Source organism: Monodelphis domestica, chromosome 3, assembly GCF_027887165.1.
Source record: "Monodelphis domestica isolate mMonDom1 chromosome 3, mMonDom1.pri, whole genome shotgun sequence".
NCBI classification, from domain to species: Eukaryota; Metazoa; Chordata; class Mammalia; order Didelphimorphia; family Didelphidae; genus Monodelphis; species Monodelphis domestica.
The window spans coordinates 216716472-216743266 of record NC_077229.1 but is presented as its reverse complement, the minus strand read 5'-3'; the positions used below and the strand labels follow the sequence as shown (position 1 = coordinate 216743266).

The 26795-nt window shown below is 36.5% G+C and overlaps 1 protein-coding gene across 1 annotated transcript in view; it reads left to right on the top strand.

The window, feature by feature from the left end:
• The window catches only part of MBOAT1 (membrane bound O-acyltransferase domain containing 1), a 125930-nt gene that overhangs the window by 32737 nt on the left and 66398 nt on the right, over positions 1–26795 (top strand). The gene's annotated exons all lie outside the window — the stretch shown is intronic.

Sequence of the window (26795 nt, the reverse complement as noted above, 5' to 3'; positions counted from 1 at the left end):
GTAATAAAAATTGGGAATTAGAGGTTACATGACTTGCCTAGGGTCACCCAAATAGAAACATCTGAGATCAGATTTGAACCCAGGACCTATCTCTAGGCCTGGCTCTCTACACTAAGTCACCTAACTGCTCCCAAATGTCTTTTAATTTCTTCATCATAGCCACCATGGGCTTTGAGCCCAAAAACATAAAATCTTACTGCTTCCATTTCTTCTCCCTTCATTTGCCAGGAAATGAATGGTAACAGTTGCCAAGATCATAGTGTGTTTTTTTAAAAATGTTAAACTTCAGGCCAATTTTTACATTCTCCTCTTTCACCCTCATCAATAAGCTTCTTAATTTTATCAGAGTGGTATTATCTGAATATCTGAGCTTCCCACTATTTCTCCTGGAACCTTAATTATAACTTTTGATTAATCCAGTCCAGCATTTTTCATAATGTACCTGAATGTAAGTTTGATAAATAAGGTGACATTATATAGCCTTGTTGTATTTCTTTTCAAGTCCTAAGCCAATGAGTTGTTCCATGTTTGTTTCTAACTGTTGTTTCTCATTCTGCATAAGGTTCCTTTGGAGATGAGTAAGATGATCTGGTACTTCCATTTCTTTCAGGACTTGCCACATTTTGTTGTGATCCACACAAAGGCTTTAGTGTAGTCAATGAAGCAGAAGTATATGGTTTTCTGGAACTCACTTGCTTTCTCCATAGTCCAGTAAATGGCAATTTGGTTTCTAGTTTCTCTGCCTCTTTGAAAACCAGCCTGTACTTCTGGTAATTCTTGGGTCACATATTGCCAAGACACATATTGCATTATTTTAAGTATTACTTTGCTGGTGTTGGAAATAAGTACAATTGTTTGGTAATATGAACATTCTTTGCCATTGCACTTCTTTAGGATTGGAACATAAACTGATCTTTTCCCATCTGGCGACCACTGTTGAATTTTCCAAATTTGCTGGCATATTGAGTCCAACATTTTAACATCATGATCTTTTAGGATTTTAAATAGTTCAGTTAGGTTTTTAGCAATGCTTCCCAAGTCCCATTTGTCTTCCTTCAGTCCAGTATATATAGTTTTAGATCAGTAACCACACCAGCATGGTTATTAGTGATTTTAAGATTATGCTTATACAATTCTTCTGTATATTCTTGCTACCTCTTCTTTTTATTTTTTAAAAACATTTTTCCATGGTTACATGATTCATTTCCTCCCCCTCCCATTTTCCTTCTCCCCTCCCAGAGCTGGCAAACAATTCCTCTTGGTTTTACATGTGTTATCACTTCATACCCATTTTCATATTATTCATTTTTGTAATAGAGTAATCCGTTAAAACCAAAACCCCAAATCATATACCCATATAAACAAGTGATAAGTCATGTTTTCTTCTGCAATTCTACTCCCACTGTTCTTTCTCTCAATGTGGATAGCATTCTTTCTCAAGTCCCTCAGGATTGTCCTGGATCATTGCATTGCTACTAGTAGCAAAGCTGATTACATTGAATGGTTCCACAGTGTTTCAGTTTCTGTGTACAATGTTCTCTTGGTTCTGTTCATTTCACTCCACTTCATTTCATAGAGCTCTTTCCAGTTCATATAAAAATCAAGCAGCTCATCATTCCTTATAGCAAAATAGTATTCCATTACCATTATATGACACAATTTGTTCAGCCATTCCCCAAATGGGGGACATCCCCTCATTTTCCAGTTTTTTGTCAATACAAAGAATGCAGCTATGAGTATTTTTGTACAACCCATTTTATTATCTCTTTGGGGATACAAACCTACTAGTGATCTTGTGGATTCTTTTAAAACCCTGTGGGCAGAATTCTAAATTGCCTTCCATAATGTTTGGATTAATTCACAATTCCATCAGCAATGCATTAGTGTCCCAATTTTGACCTATCCCCTCTGATATTTATTATTTTCCTTTCCTGTCACGTTAGCCAATCTGCTAGGTGTGAGATGGTACCTGAGTTGGTTTAATTTGCATTTCTCTAATTAGGAGGGATTTAGAATATTTTTTCATGTGATTATTGGTAATTTTGATTTCTTCATCTGAAAACTGCCTATTCATATCCCTTGACCATTTGTCAGTTGAAGAATGTCTTGCCACCTCTTCTTAATCTCTTTTACTAATTTTAAGTCTCTGCAAGTTTTGTCTTTTATCATGTCCATTTTTGCATGAAACATTTCCTTGATATCTTTAATTTTTTTTGAAGAGGTCTCTTATCTTTCCCATTCTTTTGTTCTTTTTGCTCTTCTTTATCTTCGGAATATATATATATATATATATATATATATATATATATATATATTTGCTTCCTCTCATTTAGTATTGTGAACTTCTGCCCATGATTCTTTAGGCTCTCTATCTACCAGTTTGAATCTCTTAAATCTTTTCATCACTCTCCCACTTCCTATGCATAAGGGATGTTATTTAGGTCATATGGTCATATGATTTTCCCTTCTTTCTTCAATTTAAATCTGATTTTTGCAATAAAAAGCACATGATTTGAGCCATGGTCAGCTCCAGGGCTTGTTCTAATGGACTATACAGAGCTTCTCCACCTTTGACTGCAAAGCATATAGTTAATGATGAGTATGTAGAGAATCGCTTAGGTTGTTGGAAAAGAGTTTTTGACCAGCTAGTTATTTTGACAAAAAAAACAAACTGATTAGTTTCTGCCCTACCTCATTTTGTACTCCAAGGCCAGAATTGCTTGTTATTCCAAATATGTTTTGATTACCTGTTTTAGCATTCTAAGCCCCTATATTGAATGACATCATTTTTTGGTGTTCTTTCTAGAAGATGTTTTGAGTCTTCATAGAACTGAGCAACTCAGGCCTCTAATTTTATTTGTAACCCTTACCTTTCATCTTAGAATCAATACTTGGTACTGGTTCCAAGGGAGAAGAGTGGTAAGGGCTAGGCAATGGGGGTTAAGTGACTTGCCCAGGCTCACATATCTAGGAAGTATCTGAGGCCAAATTTGAACCTAGGACTTCCCAACTCTAGGCCTGGCTCTCAATCCACTGAGCCACCCAGCTGCTGGCCTATTATTTTAATTATGTTCTTGCTTGAGGGTCTGAATAGCAGTAAGAAAGAGCTAATAGGAAGAAGATTTTAAATAACTTTGCAGGTGATTTGAGTTTGCAAGGTATTTGAAGAATTTCTTCCCTATTCAAAATTAATCGTTTTCCATATATTTCACCAATTAGAGTATCATTTTGGTTGTTAGTAAATTCCTCTTTTTAAAATGTATATACAGTAACACTGTGGAATTGCTAGTCTGTTCCAGGAGGGGGGAGGGAAGAGGAGTAGGAAAGATCATGAATCATATAATCACGGAAAAATATTCTAAATTAATCAATTAATAAAAAACAAAAGAATGTATTCATAGGTATCCCTTCCATATTGTTTGGTATTAGGGATCTAGAGTCTCTGTGATTTTGAAAATTCTGTGTAAAATTTTTCATTCCCTTCATACTAAGAGAAGAAGCTTGAATTTTTTCTTTTTCTTTTGTGGGTGTTCATAGTAAACCAAATTGTGTAATTCATGGCATTAAAAATAAAATGTGCTGGTGTTGTATGTTATATATTTTATGCATTTCTGGGTTTCTAAACTTTTTCTGTTTTGTCTGTTGGCCTTCACATGTCATCTGGTACTTCTGCAAAAGTCCCCTAAAATACTCATTTAATTTCTTATGCTAACCCAAGATGTACTGAAAGTCAAGATATAGAAGGAATAACTGTACTCCCTTGGGAGGTGTAACAGGTTACTTACCACAACTTGAATTATTACATATCAATAATTAAATTGCTGAGATCAATGTTGAGGTGAAGAAATGGGAATTTTTATTAGAATGGGTTGAAAGAAGTATTTTTGGAATTACTGGGGCACTGGAAATGGAGAAGGAAGGGAAGAATGGAGAATATAGACCTGGATGGCAAACTGCCATGGGAATGGGGTGCTTTGGACTGCATGAGGCTTCTGTGAGATCATTGGATGTGCCTTCTAGGAGAAAGACCAAGATAGGATGTAAAAGAGTGTTCACATAATGGGAGAGGCAAGGCAGTAGAAAAATAAAGAGATATAATAGAAACAAATATAGATATCTACTCTTACAGAATTCTTGGGCATTTGTACCCACACTGGAACTTTATTTAATTAGGTGACTTTAAAGGAGTGTAGCAGTAAAACTGAATTAGTTCCCCATTCCCTTAGGAAAGGGATACACAATAACTTTAACTGGAAGTCTACCACTCTCTGTGAGTTTTATTGTTATGGACGGAATGCAGATATATATTTTGAGACATTTATTTCACAATTGCTCAGAATAATTCTGTCTATAACTATTAGAATCCTTTGTTAGTCTGTGTTTTGATGACAACTATTTAAAGATTAACTTGTTCCCTTAATCTCAAGGATTATTGAATTTATTGGAGCTGTGATATCATTTCATCATTACTTCTGGTCTTCTTGCAAAAGTGGCAATGTTTTTATTTTTGATATTAAAATTAGTTTTAGGTTTGAGAATTTTATGGCACATTTGGACAGTCATTTCAATCAAATATGGGTTAGAGTTCTCATTAACTGGGAGACTTTGCTCATAAAGGTTTTTTTTTTTTCCTTTTGCTACTTGTTATTTAGGGGCTGGCTGATGCAGATAAGCATGGAGGGGACATTTCTCAAATTATTCTAGAGAAACTTGATGTCCTATATAAGTTAGATACAAACTGTATGAAAGGACAGCTAGATGGCACAGTGTATTGAATGCTAAGCCCGGAAGACCTGATTTCAAATTTGACCTCAGGTACTTATGGACTGGGTGACTCTAAACAAGTCAGATAACCCCATTTGCCTCAGTTTCCTCATCTATAAAATGAGCTGGAGAAGGAAATGGCAAAATACCCTAATATCTTTGCCATGAGAACCCCAGATAGGGTAAAAAAGAATTGGGCATGACTGAAAATGACTGAATAACAACATGAAACAATTGCTAGTCTAGTGATGGGGGTGTGAGGATAATGAAGGGCTAGGGCTTCTTGGAAATCCAAGAAACTCTACAGTGGCTATAATAGCCATACCATGAAAGAAATAATTAAAAGTTAGCAGCATTGATTTTTCCCTAACATTGTGCTAGGCACTGTGGAAGAGTTAGCACTCAGCCACTGCTTCTGCCTCTTTGCATGCTTCCCAATTTCTGTCTTCCACAGCACACTGAAGCCCCATTCTTCCTCCCTACCTCTTTTCATACATTGTATCTCTGACTCTAAATCACACAGACACACTCATTGATATTTCATTGATATTTCACCATCACTGAACTTATTGTGTATCCCCACTTATTCCTTTGCCACTATTTCTCATATTTCTTCTCCTTCATATTGTGTTTGTATCTCATAAATAGTTGATTATTCCTATGTCTGTCTGTCTGTCTGTCTTTTTTCTTTGGATGATTTTCAAATTATGAGTCTAATTTTGATGCACCAAATTCTTCCTTCCTAGTACATTGCCTGCCCTTCCAATATTTTGTTCCTACAAACATTTTCCTCCTCCTTTGTTCCTTATACCTTGCACACATCTATTCTTGATGCTCTATTTCATATTCCTAGACCCTCCAGATGAGTATTCATGTATTTCACTGCTATATTTTAATCCCACAGGTGTTTTGTCACCACATTCATTTGAAAGGCTAGTATGGCGGTTGCTTACTTTTTAAAAATGTCTTAGAACTCCGAGCACTATGAAAAAAGATTAACCCATTTGCTTTTATTTCTGGAGCCAGCTTGGGTTAGTAGAAAGAGAGCTGGCCTGGGAATTCATTCCCATCTTTTTTCACTCATTTTCCATGTAACCCTAGGCAACTAATTTAACTTCCTTATATTCCACTTTATTAGCAGGGGAAAACACAAAATACCTACAGACAATCTATTGATGCTATAAAAATGAATTATACAATATATGTATGAAGCACTTTCTTAGATCTTTGGAAAATGAAACATGTTGCAGTCCCACAAGAGAATTGTGAATCTATAATAACACAATAACTGGCATCTGTATAGCACTTTAATGTATCAACTGCTTTACAAATATCTTATGGATAATAGAAAATTGAGAGAAACATGATTCTTATTTTGATCAGAGGATATGTGATTTCATTGATATGAATGTTCCCTCCATTATCATTGTTCTATGTCTTCTTTCCATCTTGGACAACTCTTGTCCACATGATCTTGTAAATCTACAACAAGAGGTTTGTCCAGTGTTGGAGCCCTTCTTTTGTATTTCTTGATCTTTCATAGATGACAGAAGAGTACATATTCAGCTTATTCAGCTTACTTGTTGACCTTCCATATTACTATGTAATTGCTCTACTTTCCTTTCTAGTGTGTGTATGTCTTTTATTCTACTTAAGTGCAATCATTTATTGATAACATGCTATAGTTTGCTTATGCCCTCTAAAGAAACTAAAAAATTCCTTTATTCCATGTTTTTCAGATACATATTCTCATCGAAAGACTAGGATATAGATCTTAAAATATCTAAAGAGGCAGGAGCAAACTCAGTCTATGTGGCCATAGACAGGTTGATTAGGATGGAAATTTACAGGGAGGAAGATTTTTGTCTTGACTGAAGGAAAAGTGTTCTAATTATTAGAACTATCCCCAAATGGCCTGGGAGAAAGTAATCTTGTCACTGGAAATGTTCGAGAAGAGGCTGCTTGTTTGCTTCCTCACTAGGGATGCTGGAGAGCAGGGATCTTAACCTTTCTTTGTGTCATGGACTCTTTTGACAGTCTGATGAAGCTTATTACTACTGTGGTTTGTTTACTTATATTCACAATTGAAAACAATGCTAAATTTCATTTAGAAATTAGCAAAAACAAGGATGTACTTTTTTTCCCCATCCAAGTTTGTGGACCTTCTGAAATTGGATGTGGTGGTGATTATTCAGAGGTGTATTATGCAATTGCTGGATCATTTCACCATCACTGAGTATGAAGGGATCCTATCAGAAGTCATCTTGTCCACCTCTGTACTCCCTTTAGGAGTATGTGGACCCTAAGTGAAAAACCTGTACTGTAGAGCATGCTTTTGGTGAGGGTTGAGTTATCTGATCTGTAGGGTCCTTACCAAATCTGAGATTCTGTAATTCTAACCACTTTTGGAAAGACTATGTTTTTATCATGAGTTGGTCAATTGGAAAAGTTAGACTGAGTGAACTCTAAGGCATCTTAGAACTCTTACCTTCTATCCTAGGATCAATACTGTGTATTGGCTCCAAGGCAGAAGAGTGTTAAGGGCTAGGCAATAGGGGTTAAGTGACTTGCCCGGGGTCACACAGCTGGAAACTGTCTGAGGCTAGATTTGAACTCAGTACCTCCTGTCTCTAGGCCTAATTCTCAATCCACTGAGCCACCCAGCTACCCCCTGTAATATTGGCCTTAAGATTTTATGTTTTTTATCTTGGTTAATTGTATTTTAATTTTACTTATTTCCTGAGGCTTTAAAAAACTAAGACATCTAAGATGAAGCCAAGAAATTATTATTTTAAATGCTGCCTTGATATATCTGGCCTTTTCAAATTGTAGTATTAAACTCACACCTAGTTGAAGGGAATAAGATATATGCTAATTGCATCATGAAAGGTTAGATATAGTGATGAAGTTGATTTCTGAATCATTCTGGAATTCTTAAAAAAATAATTAGTGGATAATTTCACTCTCACAGAATTTGAAAGCAGCAAGAATAGTTCTCTTTAGACATCATCTCATTCAACTCTGTACTGTGGCTTTTGATTTCTTTATGCTTTTCTGAACCCAGGGGTTCCATATGACTGCTATTTCTCATGACTCCTATTCTTCTTCCACTAGCAAATTTCAGTACTTGGCTCAAAGATACTTCTTAGTGTTTTTTTCTTTTTACTGTCACTAACTTTCCTTTTAATCTTAGTTTCCTTACCTATGTAATTTTATCTATAGGAGAGGATGCCAGTTTTCTCTTTCCCTGTTTTTGCTTTTTAGAAAAGAGTATATACAACTTTTGTATTTGTCATCCCCCACCCCCAGATTTATCTTAATTAAAATAATGATCAAAGAAGGTCAGTATTACATAGTGGCTGGATAGTTGGACCTATTGTTAGACCTGGGATCATATTCCACTTTTAACCTTGACTATTTGATCTTTGGCAAGTTGTTTTATTTTTAAGTGTCTCAACTAATTTTTAAAATATGATTTGCAGATGCCATTTATATTGATAGAGAGATTCTCTTCACCAGGATTCCTGAATTAAATGAAAATCATTGGACTAGTCTTAAAAAAATAAGTAGAGAAAAAATATATTTTTCATCCAAAAAATCCATGATTTAGGCTAGATTAGGAGTTCTTAACCTGGGATCTATGAACTTGTTTTTAAAAATTATTTTGATAATTTTATAGTTGATAGATGATTTCCTTTGTAAACCTATGTATTTTAATTTATTTTATGCTTTTTATAAATTTTGTAAATAGAAGGGGATATGTAGGCTTTACCAGATCATTAAAGGAAGCCTTACCCACTAAAAAAGGCAAAGAACCCAAGGCCAAGGTAGTTTCTGAAATGACCTTGAACAATGGGCCTAGGATGAATGAATCCGAGGTTAATAAAGTCTTTTATTCATTTTCTGGTCCTACTTGCAAGCATGTATTTTGGTAAATTTCTGACTTTTATATTCATTTGTCAATGAATTTACATAAACAGATATAATGTGAAAGAGCTGACATTGACAGTAATTAGAGCCTATTCCCAATGTAAATAGAATTTCTATTTTTCAAATATTTTACAACCACAAAACTTCATTTTATATTGAATACTCCCCCCCAAAAAAAAACATGCACACATATCTATTCTCAGATATGTACACTTGTGGGTTAACTAAATATTTATTTAATGTGTACTTGTTATGTGGGAGACACTGCCAGGCTCTCTGGATTGCAAAACAAAATAATTCTTTTCCTGAAGGAGTTTGCATTAGACTGGGGTGGGAATTGAGGAATGGGGATACAGTGTGTATATATATATATATATGTATATATATATATATACATGCACATATATAAATACATATGCAGAGTAAAAGAACATCAATAAATGGAGTCATCAGAATGCAAGGTTTAGGATGTTTTGGGCAGCTAGTTGGCATGGTGGATAGAATACTTGGCCTAGAGTCAGGAAGACTTCATGATTTTCATGAATTCAAATCTGACCTCAGACACTTACTACCTATGGGACTCTGGGCAAGTCACTTAACCTTGTTTGCCTCAGGTACTCATCTGTAAAATGAGCTCCAATACCTTTCCCAAGACAGCCCCAAATGGAGCCAGGAAGCATCAGATATGACTGAAAATGACTGAACAACATAGTGGAGCTACCAGTCTGGAAAAGCTTCATGTATGGAGTATTTAATGTCCAAGGACATGGTATAGATCAAGAGACTAGCTTTTTGGATTAAATTCTCTGTCCATAACAACCTTTGAAGCAATCTGTTCTTATTTTTGTTTTAAATCTGGACCTGTGATTTCAACTTACATGCTAGTGTAGTAAAAAGAGAAAGAGTGAACCCTGCAAATTAATAGGTAGAAGGTACCTCTTTGACCTATTAGATATTTTCTGTACATTTGCAATATGATATTCATACACAGTACAGGTTTTATTCATGAGTCAATTTGTATTTCTTGTTCTTCCATCATTTTTCCTATTTCCCCAGTCCCACCAACAAAGCATAGCTAGAGTTATGAGGTAGTTTTGTCCTTTATAAAATTTCATGACTCAAGAATTTGCCTGAGGAAAAATACCTGCCATCACCTCCCCAACCCCAGAAACAAACAATCAAAAGTTCCTCTTTCCCATGTCTCTGGTTTCATTTTTTTCTGTTCTCCATAAAATGGAGACTGCCCAATAACATTTTCTTTGAAAAATTGGGATTTTGATAGCGTTGAGGTCAGTAGGCTAGTCACATGTCCTGAAAAATAATCAGACAGATGAGGGAGAGAAAACAGAGTCTCTGAATTCTCAATTTATTTTCTATACCAAAGACAATGATTAGTTGGAGTGGAAAAGAAAGAGCAAAAATGTTTAACAGTATTGATGCCTTAGATAAATAAAAAAGATAATATGATAATATCTATGCACCTTAGCTTACCTGACAAAGGTGAACTGCTTTGTAAAGTTCTGAGAGAAGAAGAGGATGAGATTGCCGAGCCATGATGGTAGTCTTTGAAAGAGTATGGAATTAGAGAGAGATATCTTAGAGCAGGATAGGCTAAATGCAGTTTTGATTTCAAAAAAAGGGAAGAGAATTTGTTAGCTAGTAGTCTATAAGCTCAGGGACTATCTTCTTTTTCTATTTGTAACCCCAAAGCTTAGCTTAATGCATTGTACATAGTAAATATTTAATAAGTGATGTATTTATTCATTTATTCATAGTAAGAAGGGTGAAAAGCTATAGAAGATAAAGGAATGTGAGAATTGAGAAAAGGTTACTGAATTTAAGAATCAGGAGGCTATTTATAAATTTGTTGTTGTTCAGTCATTTCAATTGTATCTGACTCTTTGTGAGTCCATTTGGGTTTTTCTTAGTAAACTGGAGTGGTTTTCCATTTCCATCTCCAGCTCATTTTACCTATGAGGAACTGAGGCAAACAAAGTTAAGTGATTTGCCTAAGGTCACATAGCTAGTAAGTGACTGTGGCCATATTTGAATTCAGGAAGATGAGTCTTTGTGAACTCAGGTCTGACATTCTATCTGCTATGCCACATCTGCCCCAAATTTATGTTATAAGAAAAGAATTTTGGTAGAGTAGGTATCCCACTATAGTCAGAAGTCTGTTTATAAGGGATTTAGAAATCAATGGGATGAAAATAAATGGGCACAATGAGAAGAGACAATTTTTTTCTAGGATCTGGGTGGTAAAAAGATGAGTTGTCTATACTAGTGGATTTGTAGATTTATCAAAGCATCAAATTAAAGTGATAAAGCCCTCATTCTGACCCCAAAGGAACTGGACATCAAGAAGTTTACTAGATTGAACAAACGCAAATCTGAGTCCTATGGTGGTTAGGCAAGGGTAGCACTGGTCTCTGGAAAAATTAGGAGATATCTATATGTCATGTATTGTTGTCCTTCATTTTTAAAGATATCTCTCCTAGCAGTTTCTTACTTATATATAAAATCAAAAGCACATAGGCCTAGGAAAAATTATAGCCCCCTTCTGTGAAGTCTTTCCTGCTTACTGAATTTTCTATGGGCATTCTTTTGACACCATACACTTTATCTTGCATGACTTATTCTTATGGATCTTGCATTGCTCTTTATTCCTGCTTATCCTTCAATTTCTTGAGGGTGAGGATTATGTCATAAAAAAGTTTTGGATTCTTCGTACCTTAAATATGGTAGGTATTTAAATGTTGAGTTGGATTGAACCATGTTGATTATCAAGTTAACTATAAGGGAAAGTATTTTAGGAATCCTAAAATAGAAATTGAAATACTTGTATTCTAATCCTGCCTCTATTACTATTCAGATATGTGACTTTGAGCAAGACTTTTACCTCTTTTTGTGCTTCAGATGATCTCTAAGCTTTCTTTGAAGTACAAAACTCTGTGAGCTTTCCAGGGCTGTTTACATTATAACTGGGGAAAATGGAATTCTCTTTTAGTGAATTACAAAAGAAAACAGTAGCATAGTGGAAGACTATTTGGTGTCTGGAGGCCACTTCTTTGTACTCTTTAATTCACACAGGTACCTATTCCATGAATCAGAAGCCTTTCCTGGCAAACTTCCTATTCTCTCATCATAATTTTGCTATTACTAACTATGTTAGCTATCTGTGGGTAATTTTGGAAAAGGTAGTTTTGTCCTTTATAAAATTAGTGTTTATCATCCATCCATCCATCTAGCCATCTATCTATCTATCTATCTATCTATCTATCTATCTATCTATCTCTATCTATCTATCTCTATTTATCTATCTCTATCTCTCTATCTATCTATCTATCTCTTTGTCTGTCTGTTATCTGTTATCTAACTTACTTAGCATATTCTTAAAGGACACATTGACAGAGTTGTTTAGAGAAGGGAGTCCATAAGTAGATACTTGAAAAAAATTAAGATTTTTTTCTTCATGCCTGTGAAGATGTATTAATTTTTTTCTTCTCTCCTGTTTTCTGAGAGAAAATATAGCTAGTGGAAAGCACTTTGGGCATGGAATCAAGAAACTTCAGAATAGAATCAGAGATTCAGAGCTAGAAGGGACCTTAGAGATCCTTTATTTCATACTCCTTTACAGATGAGCAAACAAGGCTGGAGAAGTTGAGACTTGCCTTAGGTCAAAAGAATAATAATTGCCAGATGCACACAGATACTGGCTGTGTGATCACAGGCAAATTCTTTAATTTCTCAGAGCCTCAGTTTCCTCCTCTCTAAAAATGGGAATAATAATACTTGTTCTGTCTATCTCAAAGGGTCATTATGTAGAAGGCACTTTGTAAACCTTAAAGCACCTAAATGAAAGTTGTTATTTTAATGACCCAGTTTTATACAGAGAAATTGTGTATATATTGTAAAAAAATAAAATTGGTGGGGTCAGCTGGGTAGGTCAGTGGATTGAGAGTCAGGCCTAGAGATGGGAGATCCTAAGTTCAAATCTGGCCTCAGACACTTCCCAGCTTTGTGACCCTGGGCAAGTCACTTAACCCCCATTGTCTAGCCCTGACCACTCTTCTGCCTTGGAACAAATACTCAGTATTGATTCTAAGATGGAACATAAATGTAACAGTTAAAATTTGGGGGGAAACTGAGGCAAGGTAGAAATTAGTTTCTCTCTGCAAGGAGTATTATATTTTTAGAGGTTTGTTGAAGATTAAAATATAAAGAAAATACAAGTAAGAAAGGCATGTGTCTAGGCCCAAAGAGCCTATTCACGACCACTCACATCTTGCCTGCTATGTGGAGAGCCACTTGTGCTCCAAAGTGGAAGTAGGAAAAGGCCCCAGTAGCTTTTACAGGCAGGCTAAATAGAAATTTTAACCTCGCCCAGGTGGAAATCTCAGTGAGATTAGAGAGCATTCTGGGAGCTAGCAAGGACTCCTGGGGATTGGAGACCAGAGTTCAAGTCTCCATTTTTACATTTCTTCATATGATCATTTGGGAAAAAAGGTTTTCCCCAAAGGATCATGAAAATATAATTAATTTAAAGATTACAATAATTTGAGGATAAGAGGAAAAAACAAAACAAAACCAATAATTGCTGGGCACATTGACAAAAAGCCAGTTAGGGATCAGTCCCCTTTGGCATGAAAGTATACATACAAATAAATGTTCAATCAACTACACCCAAAGTTAAATTTGGATTTTTTTTTTTTTTGTGCAGCTTGTGATCTGGAGGCATCTTCATGGTGTCTTCTCCAACAGTTCAGTTTCTGGATTCAGAGTGGTAGCATCTTTCTTTACCTAAAATTCTTCTCAAAAGTAATTTAAACTTTGCAATTTAAATAATAATAATATTTTTTATATTTCCCCATGTTGTGGGTGATTGAGAAAAAAAAAAACCACAGGATCACTTAGGGATGCATGGTTGAGGTATGAGGTATATGAATCAATTGGTAAGAGAAATTAAAAAGACATCAGAAAAATCCAAATAAAAAAGAAAAATTTCTGGATGAAAATATAGACTATAACAGGTCCTTGAATCAGGGCCCAATTAAAATGATCTAAGCAATGATGCATTTACCCAGTCAGTAGCCAGGACTACAGAGAGTTACCACCCCATGAAAGACAGAAAAGAGGGACTAGATTGTAGGAGCCAAATTTGAGTTACTTGGTAGAATGTGGAACAAGGAAGACCTGCCTTTAACACATGTTAAACAGCTGCAACCTCGAACCCCAAACACATTCATGTCCTCTTTGTCTAGGCTCAAAATTACATCAATCCTACCAGGATTGGTTGGTGTCTTTGACCTTGTGCTCAATTGGCACTATGCAGTTTAGCTTTGTGTTTCTTTGACACTGTGCAATGGCTCTTTTGTGTATATCTTGTCCTGGAATCAGACAGAATTATTAAGCAAAGTCCCTTAATTATTTTTTAATAATTAGTGGCATCATTTTTATAGTCTCAAGCTTTTAGGGCATGCATTAGTATTATAGCAAATGTATCTTAAACTTATAGTACTGAAAAATCAAAAAGTTAAAGAAAATCTTAATACTGGTGACATGTGCTTCAAATATAAAAAGGAGAGAAAAATAAAAAGAAACTGAAAAAGTATATTGCACATGCAAAAAAATATAATAATAAAAGAGTTTTTAAAAAATTCAAAACTATAGCTTATAATCATTGACACTCTGTGTCAACTAAGAAAATAAAGATTACAAGGCTTTCTCACCAAAAATGAGACCCATTTCCTCTTCATATCTGGTCATGATCCACTGTAAGTATGAGCAAATGAATTGAACAAGGTAATATTTTTTCATTTTTAAAGAGCAGTATTACAAATATGTAGATATCAATATCCCCCAAATTCTCAATAGCCCAATTAATTACAATAGCAAACAAACACACTATCATATTTCATATGAGTTGCTGTATGCCATTTTAAAAGCCTATGAACTGATGGATATTTGTCACAAGTTTTTACAAACATAGCAAATCTTTCAACCTTGGTAATAAACACTTTTAAACAAAGTAAAACTCATCTTGGGTTAAGAACATCATCAAGAAATCTAGATATCATTCTGGTGAAGTAAAGTAGTGAGCTGAAGAGTATAAATGAGAGATGCTCCTTTTTTGGAGGCTTTTTAGGGATACAAAGGCCCTGAGATGAACTGCCCCAACTTCCATTCACATATTTAGAAATTAGGGAAGGTTGGGGGTTATAATTGTATTTCACTTCAGCTACTAGAATGGTTTTTACCTCGTGGTAGGGGCAGGCAAAAATGACCAGAGATTGTTAAAAAAATTTCTAAAAATCATGTCTAGAAAAAAAACCCTTAAAATCAATTGAGATATTTAGCACATTAAATTTTCCAAAGGTTGTTATACAATTGTAACCAGTTCTGATGAAATCCATCCATCCTCTATGTGACAATGTACAAAGTCAAAATTAGAAAAGCCGTGTTTTCATAGATGGGATTAATTACAATGATATTTGTACAGAATGGTTATAGGCGAAAAGGAACAGAATATAACAGTAGTTAAAACTCAGTACATTAAAATGAATAATGTAACAGAATAATATTGACTTCAGTAATATATAAATTTAAAATCACAAAGTGCAAACAGTAAAATGCAATAGAATACGGAGATTTTTTTATAAACCATTGGAGTTTGAAATGCCTTAAAATATAACCTCCAGTCTCTTTAAAGTTCCTTGGGTTTTTATTCATTTAGATGCCTATTGTCGGAAGGCAGATTGGTAAGGGCTAAGCAATGGGGTCCAAGCGATCTACTCAGGGCCACACCGCTGAAGTATCTCAGGCCAGATTCCAACCAAAGACCTCCCATCTCTAGACCTGGTCTCAGTCCACTGAGAAACCCAACTGCCTCCCCAAAGTTAGCTAAAGGGTTGTACAGAGCTGATTTTTTTCCCTGACACGCAGGTGAAGTCAATAAAAGGATCAATGCAATTAAAAGATATCCTTGTAAAATAGCCATGCTTTTAAATTCCTGCTTGAAAAAACCTTTCTTCTTTCCCTCTTGTCTCTCCCCTTCTACGATCCGCCCACATAGAAGCCAATAGCCCCGTTTTTTACCAGCTAGTCGTGGGTGATGAGCGATCTGCTCCAAGGCTAGAGTTTGTTGGGTAGGCAGGTCACAAGGTGATCACGATCTGGGTTAAACAGGGACTGGGTGAGTGAGAGAAAGACCAGGAGCAGCCGTCGGAGAAGAAGCAGGCAGCCATGGTGGGCAGGTGAGCTGCAATCTGGGTCAAACAGCAAACCGGTCTGGAGCGGAGGCCGGAACGCAGCTGGGCAGAACCCAACTGGGTGGGAGGGAAGGGCTCAAGGAAGTCCAAAGCAGAGTTTTCTAAAAAAGCATTTTGGAGAAACGTGGTTTAAAAAAGTTTATTCTAGGATAAAAAATTTTGAGAAGTTCTCATCCAATCTAGTGGTCACCAAAACTGTAACAGTTAAAATTTTTTGGGAAATTGAGGCAAGGTAGAAATTAGTTTCTCTCTGCAAGGAGTATTATATTTTTAGAGGTTTGTTGAAGATTAAAATATAAAGAAAATACAAGTAAGAAAGGCACGTGTCTAGGCCCAAAGAGCCTATTCACAACCACTCACATCTTGCCTGCTAAGTGGAGAGCCACGTGTGCTCCAAAGCAGAAGTTGGAAAAAGACCCCAGTAGCTTTTACAGCCAGGTTAAATAGAAATTTTAACCTCGCCCAGGTGGAAATCTCAGTGAGATTAGAGGGCATTCTGGGAGTTAGCAAGGACTCCTGGAGATTGGAGTCTGGAGTTCAAGTCTCCATTTTTACATAAGGGCTAAAAATTAAATAAATACATGAATAAAATTGGGTAGAGGGATGCAGAAAAACCACCTGTTAGATCTTTTAAACTGCATCAAATTAAATGGGAACCACGCAGGATCAGTTTGTTTCAGTTTGCCTGAAGATAACAGCCTGGATGGGCTTTGGCAGATATATGTTGTATATATTTGGACTCAAAAGAGTGTTTACATAAAATGCAGAGAAAAGGGAGGAGTTAAAAGAACTTTTCCAACCCAGCAATCTCAGTTATGCCTTCCAGCGTCACCCTATGCAGTCTAAAGACCAAGCTTCCAAATTAGAAAAAGAACCAGATGAAAATCCCTAGTTAAATATCTAAATGAATATCCTAAAAATTAAAGGAGAGATTTATAAAATTGAAAGTAAAAAGTTATTAAACTAATAAATAAAACTGAATTTATGGGTGAGGGGTAAGACTCCAATAAAACAGATAAACCTTTGATTAATTTGATTTCAAAAAAGAAAGAACACCAAATAACTGCTATCAAAAATGAAAAGGGTGGATGTATCAGAAATGATGATGAAATTAAAGCAATTATTAATTGCAGATTATAAAATAAACCCACAAAAATCATCAGCATTTCCATATACTACTAATAAAATCCAGAAAGAAGAGATAGTAAGAAAGAGTCCATTTAAAATAACTACAGACTTTATAAAATTCTTGGGAGTCTACCTGTTAAGATAAACCCAAGAATTATTTGAACACAATCACAAAATATTTTTCACACAAATAAAGACAGATCTAAACAATTGGAGAAATGTTCATTGTTCATAGGTAGGCCAACATAATATAGCTAAAATGATAATTTTACCTAAGTTAATTTACTTATTTTATGCCATACCAAACAAACTACCAAAGAATTATTTTACAGAGCTAGAAAAAATATTAACAAAATTCATCTGGAAGAACAAAAGGTCAAGAATATTAAGGGATTCAGTGAAAAAAAATTGTGAAAGAAGGCAGCCTAGCAGTCCCAGATTTCAAGGTATATTCCAAAGTGATAATCATCAAAAGAATGTGGTACTGGCTGAGAAATAGTGGTAGATGAATGGAATAGATTAGGTATATAAAATAGTAGCAAATTATCATAGTCATCTAGTGTTTGACAAACCCAAGGATTTAAACTTTTGTAGCAAGAACATAACATTTGAGATAAAATGTTGTAAATTTTGGATAGCATTGGCAGAAACCAGGCATATACCAACATCTCATACTGTACACCAAAATGAAGTTAAAATGATTTAGACATAAAGGGTAAAATCATAAGTAAATTAGGAGAGCATGGGAAAATCTGTGAGATCATTGGATACCGAAAGAGTTCATGTCCAAACAAGAGAGGGGGGAGATTATGTGAAGTAAAATAGATAATTTTGATTACATGAAATTAAAAATCTAAGACAATTCCAAAGGACTCATGATGAAAAATGCTATCTACTTCCAGAGGGAAAACTGATGAACCATGAATATAGATTCAGGCACACTTTCCCCCCAAATTTTAAAAATTTGTATTTTATTTTGTGTTTTCTTTTGAAACATGGCTAATATGGAAATGTTTTGTATGATCTCACATGCATAATTAAAATTAAATTGCTTGCCTTCTCAAGGGGGAAGGTTGAAAAGAAGGGAGACAATTTGGAAGTCCAAATTTTAAAAATGATAAAAACTTTTTATATGTAATTGAGAAATATTTAATGAAATTAATAGGAGTAATTTAAAAATACATTAAAAAAACTGAAAAATGAACAAGTTTCTAATAGAATTAAAAGACTCAAGATAAACTATAATTTGAATCAGCTCACCCTAAAGTGTTTAAAAAAAATAAAGCCCTTCCAAGTTAACTCTTTTGTTGCATGATGGGTGAGTTTTGACAGATCAGTGGCAGGTGTAGTTATCTGGGAGCCCTTTCTTTTACAAAAAAGGAAAGAAGGAAAATCAAAGGATTTGGCATGGTGCCGGGTTAAGCCATAATTCATTCTGTGGTGGAGGATTCTCTAACAGTCCCTGTGGGAATGTCATTCATTTATCTTCTGTCCTGAAAAGAAAGAAGCATGTGAAACTTGTTTTTTCATGTATCATAGGACAGACTTTAATTGAACTGCTAGAATCACCTAATTTATTAGTACTTTCTCCCCCCTGTGAAATAACGAGAACTAAAGGGAACATATAAGTCGATTAGAAGATTCCTTTGGCTAGGAATTATACACACTGATCACGAAACTTTTTTTTTTTTTAATATTTGCTTGTCCACTGGAGCATGGAAGAAATTGGCTGTTTATAAAGTAAAGGCATTTCTTGCTGCCAGGCCTGAAGGAATCTGGAATGAAAATGTACAAAGGATTCATTTACGGTACAAGAGAGCAGCTAAAGGGTGGGGTGGTGGCCTGAAGTGACAGCAAAAAAGGCAATGTAGAATTATTAAAAATTTGGAAAATGAAGAACTTATTTTCAGTGATCTCCTTTTCCCAATTTAAGATTTATTTGTATAATATTCAAGTTTCAACTCTATCGTTTCCTGTTTGCCAAATAGATACCATCACTAATAAAAGCGTGGCTTGTTTAAATAAGGAGATTGTTTAATTAGACTGATTTTGTCTTTGGAGCTATTCTTATCCACCACTTATAAGGCAGTGTTCACAGAGGAGACATTCCAGTGAGTAAGGAGTGCCTGCTCCTCACTGGTAAGCTTCTGAAGCAGGAGACATAGTCCTAGAGCATTTATTTTTGTCATTCGTTGAAAGCAGTGAGCCCACATCTTTTTATTTGAGGCAAAAGGGAAGTGTGTAACTTTTTATTTCATGGCAAAGTTCCTTCTTAATGACTGAAACAGTGATTATCAGGGAAAAGAGAGGGGGAGTCCTAACCAACATACCTCCAGCAAATAACATTAGGGAAGAAAATTTGATTAGACACTTGATTAAAAAATGATCATATGGTCACTCTTTGGACACAATAAAAAAGAAGTTAAATACTTTGGCAATTCTTAAAAACAAGTGTATTTTATTTCCCTAAAATCTCAAAAGGGTTTTGGAAAATCTGGTCTCTTTTTTTGAGTGTGGTTTATATCAGTCTAGCTTGTGTTTGGGAAGCTGAGCAAAACATCTGGACTGTCCTGGGCTGCATTATTTCCTTATGCATAAATGCCCAAACAATGCTATGATTGTGGAGAACAAATTGCTGTATTTCAGGAATGAAGGATAGTTTTGCCCTCCTGCTCTGCAGTGTATCAGTAGAAAAGGAAAACTTTGAATGTGTGGGTTTTAAAAAAATGCAAAAAGTTTACTAAATGAAGAGTTTATCAAGCTAAAATAAATTCTTCATTCCGTTTGGATCCTGCTGAAGTTGCCCTTCTCAGAGGGCTGGCTCTGAGAGCTGCCTAGCCTCTCAGAATAGGGCATTTGAAAAATGTTTTCTTTCATCCATTCCAATCTGCTTTATACTCCTTTCTATAGGGTATATAATAACTTGATGCCTTGTTTCTTTCTTTGTCAGATGTTGAAAGAGCCAATATCTTAGAACAACCCTTAAATACTAGAAGAAAAATTATCGTCATTAGCTTGACTGGCACAAGGTGCTTTGAAGGAGAAGAATAGGGAATGGGGAGGCCTTAGATAACGCTTTCTTGTGGGAGCACAATGCAGACATGTAGTAAACACTTAGTAAACCCTTTTTGATTGATTGATTGGCTATCAGCCACCAGCCACTTTCTTTGATGTCTGAAGGTGTTTTCTTTCCCGAGTTTAAAGGGATAAGTTTTGCAGGAATTAATAGTCCTCTTCATAATAACATCCCATATTTCTGTGATTTGCAATTCTTTCAGATGGGTAAAGAGACTTTATGAACTCTACAAGTTTAAGAATCACTAAGCTTTAAAGCCTGTATCATTTAGGGCCAGAGGCTTAGTTCCTACCGTCTGACCATAGCTGCTCCTCCAACTCACACTTTTGTTTTGAGAGGAGCACATTTTTCTTTATTGCATTATTGTGGAATCAGTTCATTTAAAAGAGAATAGATTGCTTATTTTGCCAAATGAGAAATCCAATTGTCATAAGAATTGAAGGAAAAATTAAGAGGCAATGTGGCATAGAGCTAGGTTTCAAGTTGGGATTAGGGTTCAAAGCCCAGGTGCAATCCTTGTTATCTGAATGACCTTGGACAATTCATTGAACCTCCTTAGGTCTCAGTTTTCTCATTATTGTGAAATGATGGAATTGAATGAAATGATCTCTAGGGTGTACCCTTTGAAGATATTTGGAGAAAGGAAGGAAACAAATGTTTAAGGAACCATGCTAAGTACTTTATAAATATTGCCTCATTTGATCTTCACAATAACCCTTGGGGGTAGGTGTTATAATGATCCCTATTTTGCAACTGAGGAAACTGAGGTTGACAGGAGTAAAGGATATTAAGGCCATGTTTGAACTCAGTCAGGTCTATTTGCCTCCAGGTCTGTCGCTCCATCCACTGTGCCACCTCACTGTAAAATAACCTAATCCATTAAGCTTTCCTTTATCAATTTAATTTTGGTTGCTATTGTACATCTTTTAATACTAAATGCCTAAGAGATAGCTAGGTGATCCAGTGGATAGAGCACCAGACCTGGAGTCAGGAAGCCCTGAGTTCAAATCTAGCCTTAAGACATTTGCTAGCTGTGTGACTCTGGGCAAATCACTTAACCCCATTTGCCTAGATCTTGCCCTTCTTTCTTACAGTTATTACCAAGACAGAAAGTAAGGGTTAAAAATACTTAAAGCCTTATGTTTATACTATTATGTTTGTTGATACTTTGTAAGTATTTTTACATCATTTATGTATATTTTGTCACTAGTTAGATTACAAGTGCCTCGAAGGCAGGAGCTGTGACTTTTTCTTTAGTATTTGCTATATAGTGCCTCATAATGCTATAGGAGGCAGTAAATATTGGCAGACTGACTGTATTGACTGTAGACTTCCCTCTCTGTTCTGGATATACATCTGTTGGCCTGAGCAGGATTAGATTGGCCTCCAAAGCTGGGAAAATCACGTCATGTCATGTGTTTGTGGCTTTGTTGGCTTCCTCACTGCTGATCTCAAGATTTGGAATTTTGACCAAGTGGTAATAATTTTTCATGCCCACTTAGTGAGTCATATGTAGGTTGTCAGACTAGTTGTTCAGTTGAGCTAGGTTAAAAAAATATAACTCATGATAGTAAGCTAACATTTATATTGTACTTACTATGTGCTAGGAACTGTGCTAAGTGATTTGTAATTATTATCTCATTTGATTCTCACAATAATTGTTCAGGAGTAGGTGATATTATCCTCATTTTACAAATGAGAAATGGAGGAGATTAAGTGACTTGCTCAGGGTAATACAGCTAGTAAGTGTCTAAGGCTAGATTAAAATAGGGTGTATGTGCATGTATGCGTGTATTTTATATTTATTTTTAGGGTATAGGTTATGGAGCACTTGGGTTCAAATTGAGAAAACACTAAGAAAGCAAGAACCACAATGTAGCAGGAAAAAAAAGAACTTTTTGTTGGGAAAAAGAACATTATTGGGATGTCCCAGCAAAGTTGCATTAGTGGGTGTTATCTGGGTTGAAGCTTCAAATATCCACATTAGGGTAATCAGTCTCCTTTATTCCAACTGTCCCTAGGTTTACAATCTAGAGAATCCAGCAGTGCTCCAGCCAGTTATAGATAATATTGATAAGGAGGCTTTGTTGGCCACTTGTGTTCAAGCTAGGTTAATCCCTGGCTAAACAGGTAGTGATAGTTCTGCTGGCTTGCTGGTTTCAGACAGCAGTTACCAAGATAGCAAAAACCAAGAGGGGGTCCCTTTGTGCATCTTATCTTTACTTATAAAGTCTTCTGGAAATATTTTGTCTTCTGCAGTCTCCTCTCTATGGGGGAAAAAAGGTTTTTCAGTTCCCTGGCATGGGTTGCTGGAAAAGACTTTCTGATAAGTTGAAGAATTTTTGCCTTAAGTTGGTCTTTAGGCATATTCAATGATTTTTGCAGATCAGCTTCTGATCAGGTGTGACTGTAATCTGCCTGTCATCTGGACCACAGTAGAATAATTCAGTGAGAGAAACATAAGTGGGGAAATCTTTTTGGAAAGTATAGAAGTATTTATTCCTCTGTTCTAGCATCTAGCCCCAGTGTGAGTTCTCAGAACAAACCCATAAAAGATATATATATCTTTTATATCTTTTAAGATATAAAAGATAAAAAAAGCAAGTAGTGACTGAGGAGACATGCTTCAATTCTTTCCATTTTTCTTGAAATTATATATTATATATATACATATATTTATATATTTGATGGAGAATGGAATACTGTGTCTCCACCCCCCATCCTACACCTACACTAGGCACATTTTTGCCTGGTTGTCATCTCAGTTATGGTTTTGGTGGTCTGAGGATGATCTCTGGGGTGCTCTTTCCTTTTAACAGCCTTTTTATTTCAGCACTGCTCAGCTGTCCCAAGGGCATTCTCAACTGCCTCTCAAAGGTTTAGTATATTTCTTTAACTCTGTGCCCTTTGTCTCTGTTCAGGGAAGGTGCTATCATTCATGTGACAGAGTGAAATAAGTAGGACCTCTCATAGACCTTATTGTGCCTTTCCCTCTGACTAATCTCTAATTTCCTTACTCCTATACCACTGAATCACTTTTGTTATTTGCCTGGGGATGCTGAGGATGGTGATACATTCTATTCTTGTGTTGAAGTAGGGACAGACTCAACAACGAGGGTCCATATCAGCCACCTGGGAAAGATAAATGGTTTTAGTCATAAGTGGTCACTGTTTAATGTCATCTTAGGACCCCCCCCCCCTTTACTCTCCTCTTTTTTGTCTTAGCTATGTTATTTAGTTGACTGTGTCATGTGTATCTTGTGGAAGTCCAAATTATGGGAATACCAGGGCAGAGAGAGCCATCACATGGTAACAAAAAGAGCTCCCATTAAATGGAAATGAGCTTAGATTTCCCCAAGAAGAAATCTCCTGGCTAAGATCTTGAGAAGGAACTGCCTGGAGAGGAATTTTACATGGAGTCTTCAAGAAGCCTTATTAGGGTAGTCCAGTTCTTTCAGACCATCTGGAGTATATAGACTAGAAAGTCGAATTAGTTTCTGGAAAGTTATTATAGATAAGATGTTCTTGCTGACTGCATTCAAGTCCTGGTCGCTACCTGACTGAGCAGGTGTTGATAGATCTGGTTGAGACAGTAGTTACTATTATAGGTGAAACCAAAAGAGTCACTTTGCTCACTCTTTCTTTCCATATAAATCCGTTTGTAATTTCATGCTACCTAAAGGGAAACGAAGAAAATAAGAGCTGAAGAGATTTTTTCTACTTTTGCTGCAGTAAGAGTATGGCCTCTAAGAAATAAAGAGAGACCTTATATTAAATCAATTGCTGAGTCTCTACTTTTTCAAACCTGATTGACTGAGAATGCTGGTGCCACTAACAGAAATAGGAAAGTTAAGAGAAAGAAGAGCAGTTGTGTGTTAAGATGATGAGTTCAGCAAATAGTTTCAAAAAGACCATGAATTCTTGGAATAGCACTTTGCTGGTTTGATTGTACTCATGAAGAAATGGGGTCAGAAACACTGTAGTTTCCATGTGGGGAAATGGGTTAGATCTAGTGGTATGTCACTAGACCTTACCCTAGAGCAAAGGATTCTCTTAGTTAGGCAATCACACTGATGATGGGTGCAGTTCACTGGAAACCATTGCTGGCGTCTAAGTTTAGCCAAATGTTTATATGTTTGCTAATTCTCTTTCTGGTTGAATACCCTCTGCATGAATCACTTTGAAGTATTTAGTTGGAATATTCAGGAAAACATTGCAATTATGTAAAACAAATAGATAATTTCTGTTTCTTTTAATTAATGGTTAGCTCTCTCAGTGTGCCTGGAATCTAATTTATGTAAGTTAAAAACTGAGTTAAATATTTTTTTCTTTAGGATTAAAGTAATTTTTTCTCATAAACCTAGGACAATTATTTTATATCTTCACTGTTTCCCCCTTAATATATATATGTATATATATAATATAATTTAAATGTTTTGACATCTAAAATTTAAAGCAGTATAACATCTGCTTCTAAGCTAAATTAATCTAAAGGAAATAAACCTGAATTTAATAAATATTGTTTAAATACCATTAATCTTATCAGTCTGAGAAAAATTCTGAAAATTATTTGAGCAGAGTGATATTTGATAGTGATCAAGTTCCTAATGTAGGAGCTTTTCCCTATCCTTTAAGGTGATAAAAGTTAAAACCCAAATGGGAATTATTTGTTACTGGGCTTGAGGAGGAATGTCTAAGGGTATCTGTAATTCCGAACCAGAATTTTAAGTTATACTACTGGTTAAAAAATTGAAAATTAGCCATTTAATTTCATCATCATCTCAAATTTCACCTTAATTTCAAATAGTCAACACTTTGGGTGGAGTAGAAAATCTTCAGTGGTCTTTAGTGGCCGAAAAAACATCCCCCCTGGTATAATGAGGCACAATTTCTGTTGAGTCTTCCATACTTACTTCCATACTCTGCTCCTAAAAAGGACAGGTTCAAGTCTCTCCAGGCCACAGCGAGGCGTGAGATCAGGAAGATGCAAGACCGATGGTGGGAAAAAAAGGCAGAAGAAATCCAACAGTTTGCTGATATGATAAACTACAAACAATTTTTCAGTGCACTCAAGACTGTCTATGGGCCATTAAAACCCACCACCACTCCCTTGCTATCCTCTGACGGTAACACTCTCATAAAAGATAAAAAAGGCATCAGCAACAGGTGGAAAGAACACTTCAGTCAGCTTCTCAACCTACCCTCTTCAGTTGACCAAAGCGCCCTTGACCAGATCCCCCAAAACTGCACCATTGAACAACTTGACGTCCCTCCTTCAATAGAGGAAGTCCAAAAAGCCATTAAACAAATGAGTACAGGCAAGGCTCCTGGTAAAGACAGGATCCCAACCGAGGTGTACAAGGCCTTAAAGGGAAAGGCGCTCCAGGCATTCCACATAGTGCTGACCAGCATATGGGAAGAGGAAGACATGCCCCCAGAACTCAGAGATGCCTCCATCGTAGCCCTATACAAGAACAAAGGCTCACGAGCAGCCTGTGACAACTACAGAGGCATCTCACTACTCTCTACTGCTGGAAAGATCCTCGCCCGTGTTATACTCAACAGACTCCTGTCATCTGTTTCAGAGCAGAACCTGCCTGAATCACAATGTGGCTTCCGACCAGATCGCAGCACCATTGACTTGGTCTTCACAGTGAGGCAAATTCAGGAAAAATGCCTTGAGCAGAACCTGAGAACATTGTCTTCATAGACCTGACAAAGGCGTTCGACACAGTGAACAGGGACGCATTGTGGGTGATCCTCAGCAAACTCGGTTGCCCAGCAATATTCGTCAAACTGATCCAGCTCTTTCATGTCGACGTGACAGGGGAAGTCCTATCTGGTGGAGAAATCCAGCGTTCAACATCTCCAATGGCGTGAAACAAGGCTGTGTCCTCGCTCCGGTACTATTCAACCTATACTTCACCCAAGTATTACGACATGCTGTGATGGATCTAGACCTGGGCGTCTACATCAAATACCAACTGGATGGCTCACTATTCGACCTTCGCCGCCTGACTGCAAAAACAAAGACAACAGAGAGACTCATCCTGGAAGCTCTCTTTGCAGATGACTGTGCTCTCATGGCCCACCAAGAAAATCATCTCCAAACCATTGTGGACAGGTTCTCCACCACAACAAAACTGTTTGGCCTGACTATCAGCCTCAGCAAAACAGAGGTGCTGTTCCAACCTGCACCAGGGAGGCCAACTAACCAGCCGTGCATTACAATCGACGACGCAGCTTTCTAATGTCAACACTTTCAAGTACCTGGGCAGCACCATCGCCAACGGCAGGTCCCTAGACCACGAGATTAATGCCAGGATCCAAAAGGCCAGCCAGGCACTCGGGCGGCTGTGCTGCAAAGTCCTCCAACACAGAGGTGTAAGCACTGCGACGAAGCTCAAAGTGTACAACGCAGTGGTCCTCAGCTCGCTCCTGTACGGCTGTGAGACATGGACACTGTACCGGAAGCACATGAAGCAGCTGGAGCAATTCCACCAACGTTCCCTCTGGTCAATCATGAGGATCCGATGGCAGGACCGAATCACCAACCAGGAAGTCCTCGACAGAGCCAACTCCACCAGCATCGAAGTCATGGTCCTCAAAGCCCAGCTACGATGGTCTGG